The following is a 12,557-nucleotide window of genomic DNA, read 5'->3' as shown; positions in this document are numbered from 1 at the left end:
AAAATTAAAAATAAAAATGAGCCTTTGAAATAAGAATCAGAGGTGTACAAAGTATCTAATACCCCTTGATTAAATAGTAACAATATCAAATAAAATGGAAAGAAATTCCTTCCAATAAAAAATTAGAGTATTTTTTTAGAAAATAAAAGTGAGATTAAAACGTTGCCACTAAGAAAAGGATGGAAAGAACACATAGAGTCGTTATATCAAAAAGAACTGTTCAGCACCAGACCATTTTAGGGAGCAGCACATGATCAAGAACCTTCAGTACTGGAAGAAAAAGACCAAGCTGTATTGAAGGCATCAGCAAAAAAAAAAAAAAAAAAAGGTGTCAAGAATTGACAGAATACCAAATACAATGTCTTAACAAACCCTGGATATGCTGTAAAACAGCTATCTGGTCAACTGACTAATATTGTTGTTGTGTGCCATGAAGATGAACTGATGCAGAGCTGACCCTCCAGCAGGTTTTCAGGGGCAATAAATCCTACAGGAGGCGATTTCCCAAAAAAAGGTGCTGAAACAGAATGCAGAAATTATCAAACAATTTAATCATTATCATATGGAAGTAAAACTTTGCTGAAGACTGTTTAAAAATAGCTGGAAGAGTACATTCATAGAGAACTGCCAGAAACTCAAAAAGCAGTCAAAAAAGAGCACCCAGCAAGGCATATTATTTCTGATGTCAGATGAGAATACCAAAAAGATGTTTACTTGTGTATTTTGACTATCCAATGACTAGAGATGATAGATGGAGAGTTTATGTCTTTGAGCTGTGGTGCTGGAGAAGAGTATTGAATATACCATGAACTGCTAGGAGAACAAACAGTTTTGTCCTGGAGAGGGTGAAGCCAGAATGTTCCTTGGAGGCAATGATTCTGAAGGTCTGTCTGACATACTCTGGACATGTTGCAAGGTGAGATCAGTCCTTAGAGAGAGATGTCATGCTTGTGAGGTGAAGAGACAGAGCAGGAGAGGAAGACCCTTGATGAGATGGATTAATTCAGTGACTGGGTTAATGGGGATAGGCTAGTGAGTCAGAGACAGTGTGATTGGCACAGGATAGAGCAGAGTTTAGGGTGGTTGTACCTAAGGTTGCATCACAAACAACTCAACAGAATATAACAACAACATACTTTGCAGGTATTGAGGACAGGTTAGTCCCAGGCAAAGAACATCATTCTTGGTAAAGCAGAAAGCAAAACAGAGGAAGATCACTAACCCAATGGAGTGACACAGTGACTGTCGCAATGAGTCTAAGCACAGTGGAAATAGTGAGGGCAGCACAAGATTGGACAGGATTTCGTTTTCTTGTATATGGGAGCTACAAGTTCACACTGACTTAGGGTATCTAACAAGAACAACAAGGATTGTTGTAGGGGTTAAATAAAATAATACTTATGAAGGGTTTCGCAAAGTGCTGGGTATTCAGGGTATATTCAGTGCGTGATTTATTCTCATACTTTTACATTATATATGAGTTTTAAAAATCATTCTTATGACTCAAATAACATAAGCTCGGGGTGTCAGAAAGCTGGAAATAGACACCTGAGTGGCGGTGGGAAATGTGGAGCACAGCAAATCCTGCTTACAAGTTGGCAGATATAGACTGTGTATGGGGGAGGCAGGTGACAAGAAGCAGTAGGGGGGAGGAGATGGGAGTTTCTCATCCTGAAACTCATGTGTATTTTAGAATGCCCCCCAAATATGAGCTCAAGGAAAGAGAAAATTTACAACTAAGTCAACACACACTGTTGCCTAGGAAACCAAGCCAAGTAGCATGTGCTACAAATATCACTAAAAGTAAGACCAGAGCATGTTTCTCCAACCTGGGAGAATTATAGCATTTACATTCAGGTCTTCTCTTAAGTATTTCAAGGTAAAACAGAGTGTGAGAACTTACTTCTGCCTGATGAATACCTGTAAATTGCTACAGGGTCATAAAATTCATTGACATGGTATTAATAAAAGAATTCCAGACAAACTAAATTAATAATAAAAAAAAAGAATTCCAGACATATCAAAACTAGCTCTTAGGTAATTGAAACTAAGAATTGGGAAACCATTAAGAATTTACAATGTCCATTTGTCTCTCTCCTTCTCTCTCTCCCTATTTTCAGTCTCTGCCTTACACCTTCATCTATATGCTTCAACTCATTTTCTCTGTTGTTGTGTACCGTAGAGTTGGAACCTACCCATAGCTGACCCTCCAGCAGATTTTCAGAGGCAATTAATTGCATGGGAGGAAATTGCCCATCATTCTCCCAAGGAGCAGCTGGTGGCCTCAAACCATGTGCCTTTGGGATTGCAGCAGAGCTTCTTACCATTAGGCCACCAGAGCTCTCATAGTCTCTAGAGAATGGCCCTTCTACATTTCCGTGTGTCTGGTGTTAGAAAAGGAGTCGAGGGCAAAAGAGAGAAAGAAAGAAACTTGTCCCAAGAAACGAACAGGCCTTTATTGCATGGTCTTAGAGGGACACCAAGTGACCAGGAGCAGAGAAAGTCAGAATGACGTGCCTACAATTGGGGTAGTTTCTTTTTACAGAGGTCTTGGGGGGAGGGGGGGCGAGGGAAGATGATACCTCTTGGAATTTGGTGCTGTTAATTAACTCAGGTCCTGGGCTTTGGGCTTTCATGATCAGACCCAGAGCCTTATCATGATTTATTGTTTGATCTGGTCTTTGTCCTGGCTGCCCTTGAAACCATCAGGTTTCTCAGGGAGTGTCTAGGCCTGGGGGCAACTGCTCTATTTTTCCTCCATATGGTACCTCTTCTTCCTCTCTCAGGTTAGCATCACCTCCAGTCCATGGAAACAGCTCATGTTAAATTGTTGTGTGTACCATCAAGTCAGAACCAACTCCTAACTGTCCCTTGTGCAGGCTTTCAGAGGCACTGAATCACATGAAAAGAGATTACTCATTTTTCTCCTGTGGAGCAGCTGGTGGATACATTTGGGTTGGCAGCACAACTCCTTACCACTAAGACACCAGAACTGTTAAATTAGAATTGGGAATTCTCACATCTAAATACTTCTTGTTGTTAAGTGCCGTTGAGTAGAATATAAATCATAGTGTGTCTATGAACAATGGATCTGAACGCTGCCATATCTTGTGCCACCCTGACCATCTCTGGCACAATTTAGTCACCTTTGTCACAGTCATTTTGTCAATCCATCCGTTTGGAGGCCTTCCCCTCCTTCACTGACCCACCATATTTCCAAGCATGGTGTCCTTTTCCAAGGTCTAACCCCTCCTAACAATATGCTTATAGTAGGTGAGAGCAAGTTTCACTATTCTTGCTTCTGAGAAGGACCCTGGCTACATCAGATCAAAGACTACAGTCTTCAGTACAGGTTACACTTGCAACATTGAATACCTAGGAAAAATACATGATGTAAGCTGTACTGTGACTCAGCATAACATAAGAACTGATGCTTTGAGTTGCGGTACTGGAGAAAAGTCTTGAACATATCATGGACTACCAAGAGAACAAACAAATCTGTCTTGTAGAGGATGGAATCAGGCTGTTCCCTGGAGGCAAGACTTTTGAAGCTGCAACTCATATACTTTGGTCACATGGCCAGGAAGGATTAGTCCTTGGAAAAGGACATCATGCTTGTAAGGGTAGAAAGACAGCTCAGGAGCGGAAATTGGGACAACGGGGATAGGTTTATCAGAGATGGTGGGACTGGCTCAGGATAGAGCAGGGTTCAGCGATATAATACATGAGGTCGCTACTGAGTCATAGAGAACTTGATGGCACATAACAATAACAACAACCCTGTTCTAGAAGATAATTGGTTACCATTGTTGTTTCTGTACTATTGAGTCAACGTGACACATAGTAAACTTATGAACAACATATCTGAACCTTGCCCTGTCCTTTTGTAACATATTCTTGATCTCCCACATACTTGAGCCCATTGTTACAGTCACTGAGCTGGTTCATCTTGTTGAGGATATTCTCCTCTTTCTGTGACTATCTATTTTCCTAGCATGGTATGTTTTTCCAAAAACTAGCCCCTCCTGACAACATGTACAAAGTATGTGAGTTGAAGTTTAACCATCCTTGACTCTGAGAGGTCTCATTGCACTTCTTCCAAGACAGACTTGTTTGTTCTTTTAGCAGACCATAGGAAAACTTTAATCCTTAAAATAAATTGTCAGATTAGAAAAAGACCTTCATAATCTCCTGTTTACTTGAATCTTTTAATCAGTGTGGTTAACATGAAACTTCGACTGTTCTAGTAGCATCCTAAAACAGAAAGCAAGAAGTGTAAAAGCAATATATGATTAGGCGTTATTTGTATGATAACAGTCCACAATAAGAGATGCCTAGGAAAGAAGAACTGGTAAGTGATGGGAGGGATGGGAGGGGAATGTGCAACAATGAATGACTGAAAATTCAACACCTCTGTAAACTTTCACTAAAATCACAGTTTAAGAAAAGAAGAAATTGTGCCCCTGTTTTAGAACTTTCTTCCAGTCAAAATTAAATGATGCTGACAAAAATGTAGAGGGAATATCTTCTTTCTAAGGGAGGTGTGTGTGTTTGTAGTTGTTATTTATTGTCGAATTAGAACAGACTCGTAGCTGAGCCCTGAGCAAGGTTTCAGAGGCAGTAATTGCACGGGAGGATATTGGCCATTGTCCTCCTGCAGAGAAGCTACTGAATGAAAACCATATTTGCCTTTGGGTTGGCAGCACAACTCTTTACCCTCCAGACCCCAGAGCACTCCTCTGCATTCTCACTGGGGATGAGGGGGTTACCAATGAGTCATTTCCGACTTGATATCTGTGAATAACAATCACACACACACACACACACACACACACACACGGGTTTGGGAGAAGGAGAGAGACAAAGTATTAGAAATTTGTCAGGATGAATTAAAAATGAAAGGAAATTGGACTAGATGTTTTAATGTATTTCTTTGTCATTGTTGTTGTGGTGTACCCTAGAGTCAGAACCAACCCATAGCTGACCCTGTGGGTTTTCAGAGGCAGTTAATCATATGCGAGGAGATTGCCCATCTTTCTCCCACTGAGCAGCTGGTGGCCTCGAACCATGTGCGTTTGGGACTGCAACACAAGTCCTTGCCACTAGGCCACCAGAGTTTAGATAATAAAAAAGAAAAGCATATCAATTTTACAATAAAATTATTTCATTTCAAAAAGCCTATATACACAAATATGTTCAAACATACATAGGCATATAGGCATGTTGTCATGTGCCACCGAGGTGGAAGTGGCCCATAGCTGATGTTCCAACAAGTTTTCAGAGGCAGTTATTTGCACAGGAGGAGAGTGCCCATCCTTCTCCCATGGAGGAGCTGGTGGATTAGAACCAAGTGCCTTTAGGATTGCAGCACAGCTTCTTACCATTAAACTACCAGAACTCCTTAAGACATACATACGTATATCCCTTCTATATATGCATCTTTCTCCTTCCTAATGACTGGTTCATTCGAATTACCAGAGAAGCATAGCCTTTAAAGTTAGAAGCACAACTCCCAATGGATATCAGAGAAACATATATACGTATACGTATACATATGCATATGCATGTACATATACATATACATATACATATACATATACATATACATATACATATACATATACATATACATATACATATACATATTGTTGTTGTTTTCTGTCCGGTGGGTTTTCAGCGGCAGTTAATTGCATGGCGGGGAATTGCCTATCCTTCTTCTGCAGAGCAGCTGGTAGATTCACACTGCGTGTCTTTGGGATTACTCTCGCTACTAGGCCACCAGAGCTCCCTATATATTCATATACACACACATATGTGCACATAAGTATACTTGTATATGCATATACAGGCATGTGTGTGTGGTGCCGTTGAGTCAAGTATGACTCATAGAAATTCTATGAACAACATACAGATCAGCACCCTGTCCTGTCCTGTGCCATCCTCACAATCTCTGACACACTCGAGCCCATTGCTGTGGTCACTGTGTCAATCTAGCTGATTGAGATCTTCCTCTCCTTCACTGTCCCCCCATCTTTCCAGGCATGATGCATATGCGGCTCTCTGGTGGCCTAGTGGGTAAGAAATGGTGTTGGTATTTCTTTCATGTGATTTACAGCCTCTGAAAACTCACTGGATGATCAAGTCTAAGTTCTGACTTGATGGCATATGTTGTTGTTGTTAATTGCCGTCGAGTTGTAGGCGACTCATAGCGACCCTATGGATGAAAGACCTGAACACTTGTATAACTTTCATCACATACTCACATATTTTAAGAATGTTTATTTAGAGTCAGTGCTTACTTATGAATTATAGCATTATACATTTTAAGAACAAACGGTAAAAACTTGGCATAAATTTTTATTGTGCATGCTGTATTTAGTTAGGAGAAAAATTAAAATAGGAGGGGGGAAAATCCCTTTGTGAAGACATGTAAGTGGATTTATTTGCTGTTCTGAGAAGAGGTTTACAAAAGACTCTCATATAAAAAAAATTTAGAAGATTATTTCAAGCAATGTTTATGTTTCCTTGAAGTGAGTTCTTAATGGAATTTCAGAGCTGTTTGATGCTGAAGATGATCCAAGGACAGAGATAGGAATGTAATCATAGTACTACAAGTACAGGCATTTGGTTACAAAGGAGGGAGCAGGGTGTCTGTTCAGCACTAGTAGGAGGATAATAAGATTTCTGTGAAAGGCCCATTCAGATTGCAGCGACTGTGTGTGGCTTCCTTTCATCGCATATTGATTGGTGTTCTAAGTCCCTAATTTCTTTATAATGTGCAAAAGCCTTCTTGAGAGTGTGAATTGTATTTAGTATTGTTTCCACTTCCACTTACCAAAGTAGATTTAGCAGCCATTAAAGATTGAGCACCCAGGAATAACATATTTCCTCACTGCTTAATCATTAATTATACTTGACAGAGCTTCATACATGTTTTAGTGTCCAAATTAAATTTTTAATGATTGCTGTAAATATCCAACAATATCTTAAATAATACTTAACTAAGCATGGGAGAGCCGTATTTACAACGAGGAAGACCTAATGCTGTGCCGTACTCAGTCTACACCACGTTTTTAATCTGCTGGATCTTTGTTAACTACACAATTCTAATTTAGAATAAATGAACAGATAGTTCATTATGGCAAGAAGGCAGTCGCGGGAGCTATGAAAGATTTCTGAAATTCCCAGGCAATAATTACTGCACTGTGCTTTCATGTGTAGAAGTGATTTGTTCTAAGTTCTAATTAGATCTTGAACCTCAAACTCTCTCTCATTTTTGAGGTACACTGCAGACTTATCTTGAGGAAATTGCCTAAATCTATAATTTGACATCAAAGTGCATCTCTAAATATTGCAAACACAGCCCCACATAGCACAGCATGGCTTGTGGAAAGCAGGACAATCTTCCAGGGTTAATAGAAAGAAAGAAAAATTGTGCTGACATCCCTTTGTTAAAAGGAATTCAGGTGATAGCAAGTGATATAGATTTGGCTAATTTCCACTGAAAAATCTCACTAATCATTTTCCAGTAGAGTGAATTAAGGAGTCCGAGCATGCCTTTGAAAATCTGGATTAGGCTCTACCAGGGGAACACTTGGGTCTTATCTTAGTGAGTTTCCAGGCAACAAGATATATGTCTCTATATTTAGACATGGTGTCTCATGACTCAGCATTTTGAAAAGAAAAAAAAAGTTAAATCCATTTTCACAGGAAAATACAAGTGTCACATAAAAAACGTCAGCGTGCCTCAGGTAGACAAGAGACCTGCATATTTGAAATGACTACATTCAGTTCGTGTCATTACACTCATAAAAGTACCCTGAGAATTTTGTTGTTATTGTTGTGTGCTGACTCATAGCCAACCCTTCAATGAGTTTTCAGAGGCAGCAAATTGCATGGGAGGAAACTGACCCTCTTTCTCCTGCAGAGCAGCTGGTGGATTCAAACTGCCTTTGAGATTGACACACAGATTCTTAGAGACTTTTTTTTTTTTAAATCACAGGAAGTCTAGCGATCTCGCTACACAATGGTCATCCATCATGGAATTTTAGCCCCCAGCCCCATTAGAGTTTAGTCAACTCAGTCAAGACCCTACAAAGATTTTGACATGTTGCACTGACATGCTGCCGAGTTAATTATGATTAATCATGACCCCATGTGACAGAGTTTAACTAGTTGCCTCATAGGCTCCTTCTAGAAATTCTCCTGGAGCACGCTTTATAGGAGTACAGGTTTACAGGAGCTGATTGTAAGTCCTTTATGCTATAACACCACTGGGGAAGTGTTTAACCCTTTGCACCACCATGGCACCCTCACATTTGGCTCCAGACACTAGCATATTATTCTCTCTTTATGCAGAAGGAAAACAAAAATCCTTTGACTTGTTCTTTCTCTTTTTTTTTATTATGAAGGATAAAAATAGGAAAGTGTATTCCCTTCAGCATATTTTATTTCCTTTCAACTTATCATTGATAGTATGTGTCACTTAGCATCCATTTGGACAACATCAGAATGAATATATGTCTTGTCTAATTATGAGGGGCATTTCCCCTCATAGAGATGCCCACTGTCCTTTTGTTTAGTGTGTCCCTTAATGGCATTAAAGTCCCCACATGTAGATTCTTGCAGCACCGGCCTGTGGTTGGGAGCCAGACCTGGAGATAAAGGACATGGCTCTGGGGTTTTGTGAGGTGGGCAGGTGGATGTTGGTGGAGGTTGCAGAGCGTGGATTGTACCCATTTCTCACGTTGATGGATTGTTGAGTGGGGATCAATGCTGTCTGCACCCCCTCACTTGCTGCTTCTCGCTACATTCCCTCTGCCACACTTTCAGCCTCCTCTCAAACTGCTGCCGATTCTCCTGTCCCTTCACCAGCAGCTCTAATAGCACTAGCAGCAGGAAGGACAGGGGCGGCGATGAGGGGAACTGGAACGATCCATAAGGGCATAATATGGTGCTCTCACAACGTCTGTTTACAGATTGGGTGGTGGCTGATGGTAAGCAGCCTGAGTCCTTAAGCTATACCAACCAGGTGGTACGGGTCTTCTGAGAACTCTGCAAGTATGAGGTAGTTGTCTCTAAAATAAGGCATGTCACCAAGTGAAGATAATCCTGAGACAGGACTACTTTGATATTGGAAGTGGAAGACCCTACGTTGTTTTGGGCCTGCGTCTAAGAGTTCCGAATAATCTACCATTCAGCTTTGACTCCTCACCCCTAGTAAGACCGTCACAGGCAGCTCCGGTGACCTGTTGCATAGGCAGTTGTGCTGCCAGCCCAAAGGCAAGTGGTTCGAATCTACCAGCTGCTCCGTAGAAGAAAGATGGGCAGTCTCCCTCTGTGTGCCTTACAGCCTGTGAAAATCTAATGAATGGTCAGTTATGAGTGGGATCTGACTCAAAGACTTTGAGAGACAATGAGTGATGACCTCAGTAAGGTCCTTAAATTCTCTCAGCCTTCCCCCTTTTCAATTTTAAGAATTGATATTTTTCTACATTTAATAAATGCATGCTAATAATTTAATAATTATCAGACTCAGTGCTCTGAATCAAATGCGTGATGTGGCACAAAGCCACAGCTTTTCAAAGAGAGCTCTAGTGGCCTCGTGGCAAGAAGCTGTGCTGCAATCCGGAAGGTGTGAAGTTAAAATCTACCAGATGCTCCACTAGAGAAGGAGGGCAAGCGAGATCTGACTCAACGGTACACGACAAGAAAAAACAATGACAACAAAAGAAAACAACTTTTCATGAGTTTTTTTTCTCATAGGGTTTGGAAGTGCCTAAAAATATATCTAACAGACAAAAAAAACCTTCCCCAACCAATATTTGATTCATTTAAAAGGCTTTTGATATCAAATCATAGTGAAGGCATTTCATGTAAACAGGATGTGGCGGCAATATATTTTATATTTCATTAGCCTTCGTGGAAATCCTTCATGGCCACATTTTTATGTAAGTAACAGACAATTGAGAGACTCAAAGAGGAGAAATAATGTTCTGGGAACATATGTCAATACAACAGTGTTTGAGTATTTTCTTCAATCTTTCTCTTATTATTTGCATTCGTGGTTCAATTTATTTCCTGTGTCTGCTTGATAAACACAGTGCTCGCCATTGATCATAAATCATACATATAAAGTAGCCATCCTTAAATAACCTCAATATCAATTTATATTTTAAAATTTACATACAAATTGTTCCACAAATATGGCTGTTGCTAGACAAATCATGGATGGAATGTTAATGTGGCTCCAGGTTTCCTAATAAAGTGATTTATCACCCTGTAGTCCTTTAGTGAAACTTATATGTTCGCATGATTGCGTTAACACTCTTCCTTTGAAAGGAAGGCATGCATTCAACAATTAATTTCAGCTCTTGCTATCCAAACTCATTTGGAAAAAGTAGGCAGATGAATTTAAATAAGCCAATGAAAAATTAAATTAGTTTTATATCCTTTTGTAACATTTCTATTTTTATTTATACATTTATGTATGTGTGTGCATTGTAATAATAGACCAATAAAACTGCCATGAATTATTATATAATTTATTAATCCTGAATTTCACACAGTATTTTTAGTATTTTTTTAATGTTGTTGTTGCTATTATGTGCCATCGAGTCATAGCGACCCTATGTACAAGAGCTCTAAATGCCGTTCTATCCTGTGCCAACCTAACCATCTCCAATGCTCTCATTCCCACCACTCCAGTTACAGAATCGATCCATCTCATCGAAGATCTTCCTCTCCTGCGTCGCCCCTCCACTCTGCCAAACATGATGTCCCTCTCCAAGGACCAGTCCCTCCTTTCAACATGCCCAAAGTATGTCAGATGAAGCTTCAGAATCCTTGACTCCAAGGAGCATTCCGGCTTCACTTTCTCCAGGACGAACCTGTTTGTTCTACTAGCAGTCCATGGTATATTCAACACTCCTCTCCAGCACCACAGCTCAAAGGCATCAATTCTCTTTCTATCATCCCTATTCACTGTCCAAATCTCTGATGCATAGCACATAATTGTGAAGACTATAGCCTGGATCAGGTGCACCTTAGTCTCCAGCCTGACGTCATTGCACTTCAGTACTCTTGAGAGGTCCCTCACAGCTGACTTTTCCAATGCAATTCATCTCTTGATTTCCTGGCTGCTTGGTACCAAGAGTGTTGACTGTGGAGCCAAGTAAACTAAAACTGTTAACTATCTCAATCTCTTCACCACCCATAGTGATGCTGCCAATTGGCCCAGTGGTGAGAATCTTTGTTTTCTTGATGTTGATGTAAAGTCATTATAGTTTCCAAGGCCCTGGGGGTAAGAAGTTGAGATACAATCCCAGTGGTACACGGTTTCAATCCACTAGCTTCTCCACCAGAGAAAGATAGATAATCTTCTTCCATATGATTTATTCTCTCTGAAAACCCTCTGGAGGGTTGGCTATGGGTTGGTTCTGACTCAGCAGTAAACCACAACAAAAACAATAGCTAATGAAGTTAATGTCTAGATAAATAGTAAAAAATTAAACCCAAAGACTGAAATATTTGACACCTGAGTTTGAAAACTTTCACTGTTATACCCTTAGGAATATCATTTACCTTCTCTACATCCCAGGTATATACATCTGTAAAATGGGGAAAAAATTAATAGAAGCCACATAAACCAGAATGTTGAATAGTAAAACTTACAAAACTCTTAAAACAGTCTCTGGCCTACAATCAGTGTAATGTATAGGTCTTTGTCAAGACAATGAAGACATTAAATCTGAATTCAAAGAACTATGATTTAAAAAAAAAAAACAAACCCAAAACCAAAATCCAGCAATGCTTAAAGAGCTCTGGTAGCAAAGTGTATAACTTATCAGGATGATAACCAAAAACCTGATGGTTTTAATTCACCAGCAGCTTCATGGGAGTAAGATGGACAATCTCCTTCCCAAAAAGAGTTACAGCTTCCAAAACTAATTCAGGGTCACTGCATGTAAGACCTAACTCAACAGCAGGAGGGTGCTTAAGAATGAAATAATCTGCTCATTTTATAATAAATTAGCTGAGATTTATAGCAGACTAATTAAGAGAACAGCCAGAATAGCAGACCTTTGTACTTTGTTGTGGGTAAAGGACTCAAATTGATAATAATCCAAATGTAAGAGATAATTTTGACATTTGCTATATTCCCTTGATATTACAGACAGAATCCACATTGAGATTCTGATGGATAAATAGTTTAAGTACTATAATGTACCTACGTAATCCATTTTATGGATTGAACCGTGTCACCTAAAAATAGGTGCTGACATCTCAAATCCTATGCCTGCAGTTATATCACAGTTTGGAAATATGATTTTCTTTATATTAATGAGGTCATATCTGTAGGGTGTGATTTAAATCTAAGCACTGCTGAGTTATATAAAGAACAACATAGACACAGGGGCCTATGTACATAAATTGACTAAGACAGTGGTCATTGAGATCACCAGTAAATGCTTGTCACAAGCAGATTTGTTTAACTGAACAATTGGGGGACAACTAGAAGTGTGCTGGTAAAGATATTACCATACATTTCTACTTAG

General features: G+C 39.7%; 1 pseudogene; it reads right to left on the bottom strand.

Moving 5' to 3' along the window:
- The window catches only part of LOC102852694, a 28,666-nt pseudogene extending 19,575 nt beyond the window's left edge, over positions 1-9,091 (bottom strand).
- Between the last annotated feature and the right edge of the window lie 3,466 nt (positions 9,092-12,557).

The sequence above is a fragment of the Elephantulus edwardii genome, unplaced genomic scaffold (assembly GCF_000299155.1).
Source record: "Elephantulus edwardii isolate Elephantulus edwardi_28Jun2011 unplaced genomic scaffold, EleEdw1.0 scaffold00011, whole genome shotgun sequence".
NCBI lineage: Eukaryota > Metazoa > Chordata > Mammalia > Macroscelidea > Macroscelididae > Elephantulus > Elephantulus edwardii.
This window is presented reverse-complemented; position numbering and strand designations above follow the sequence as displayed.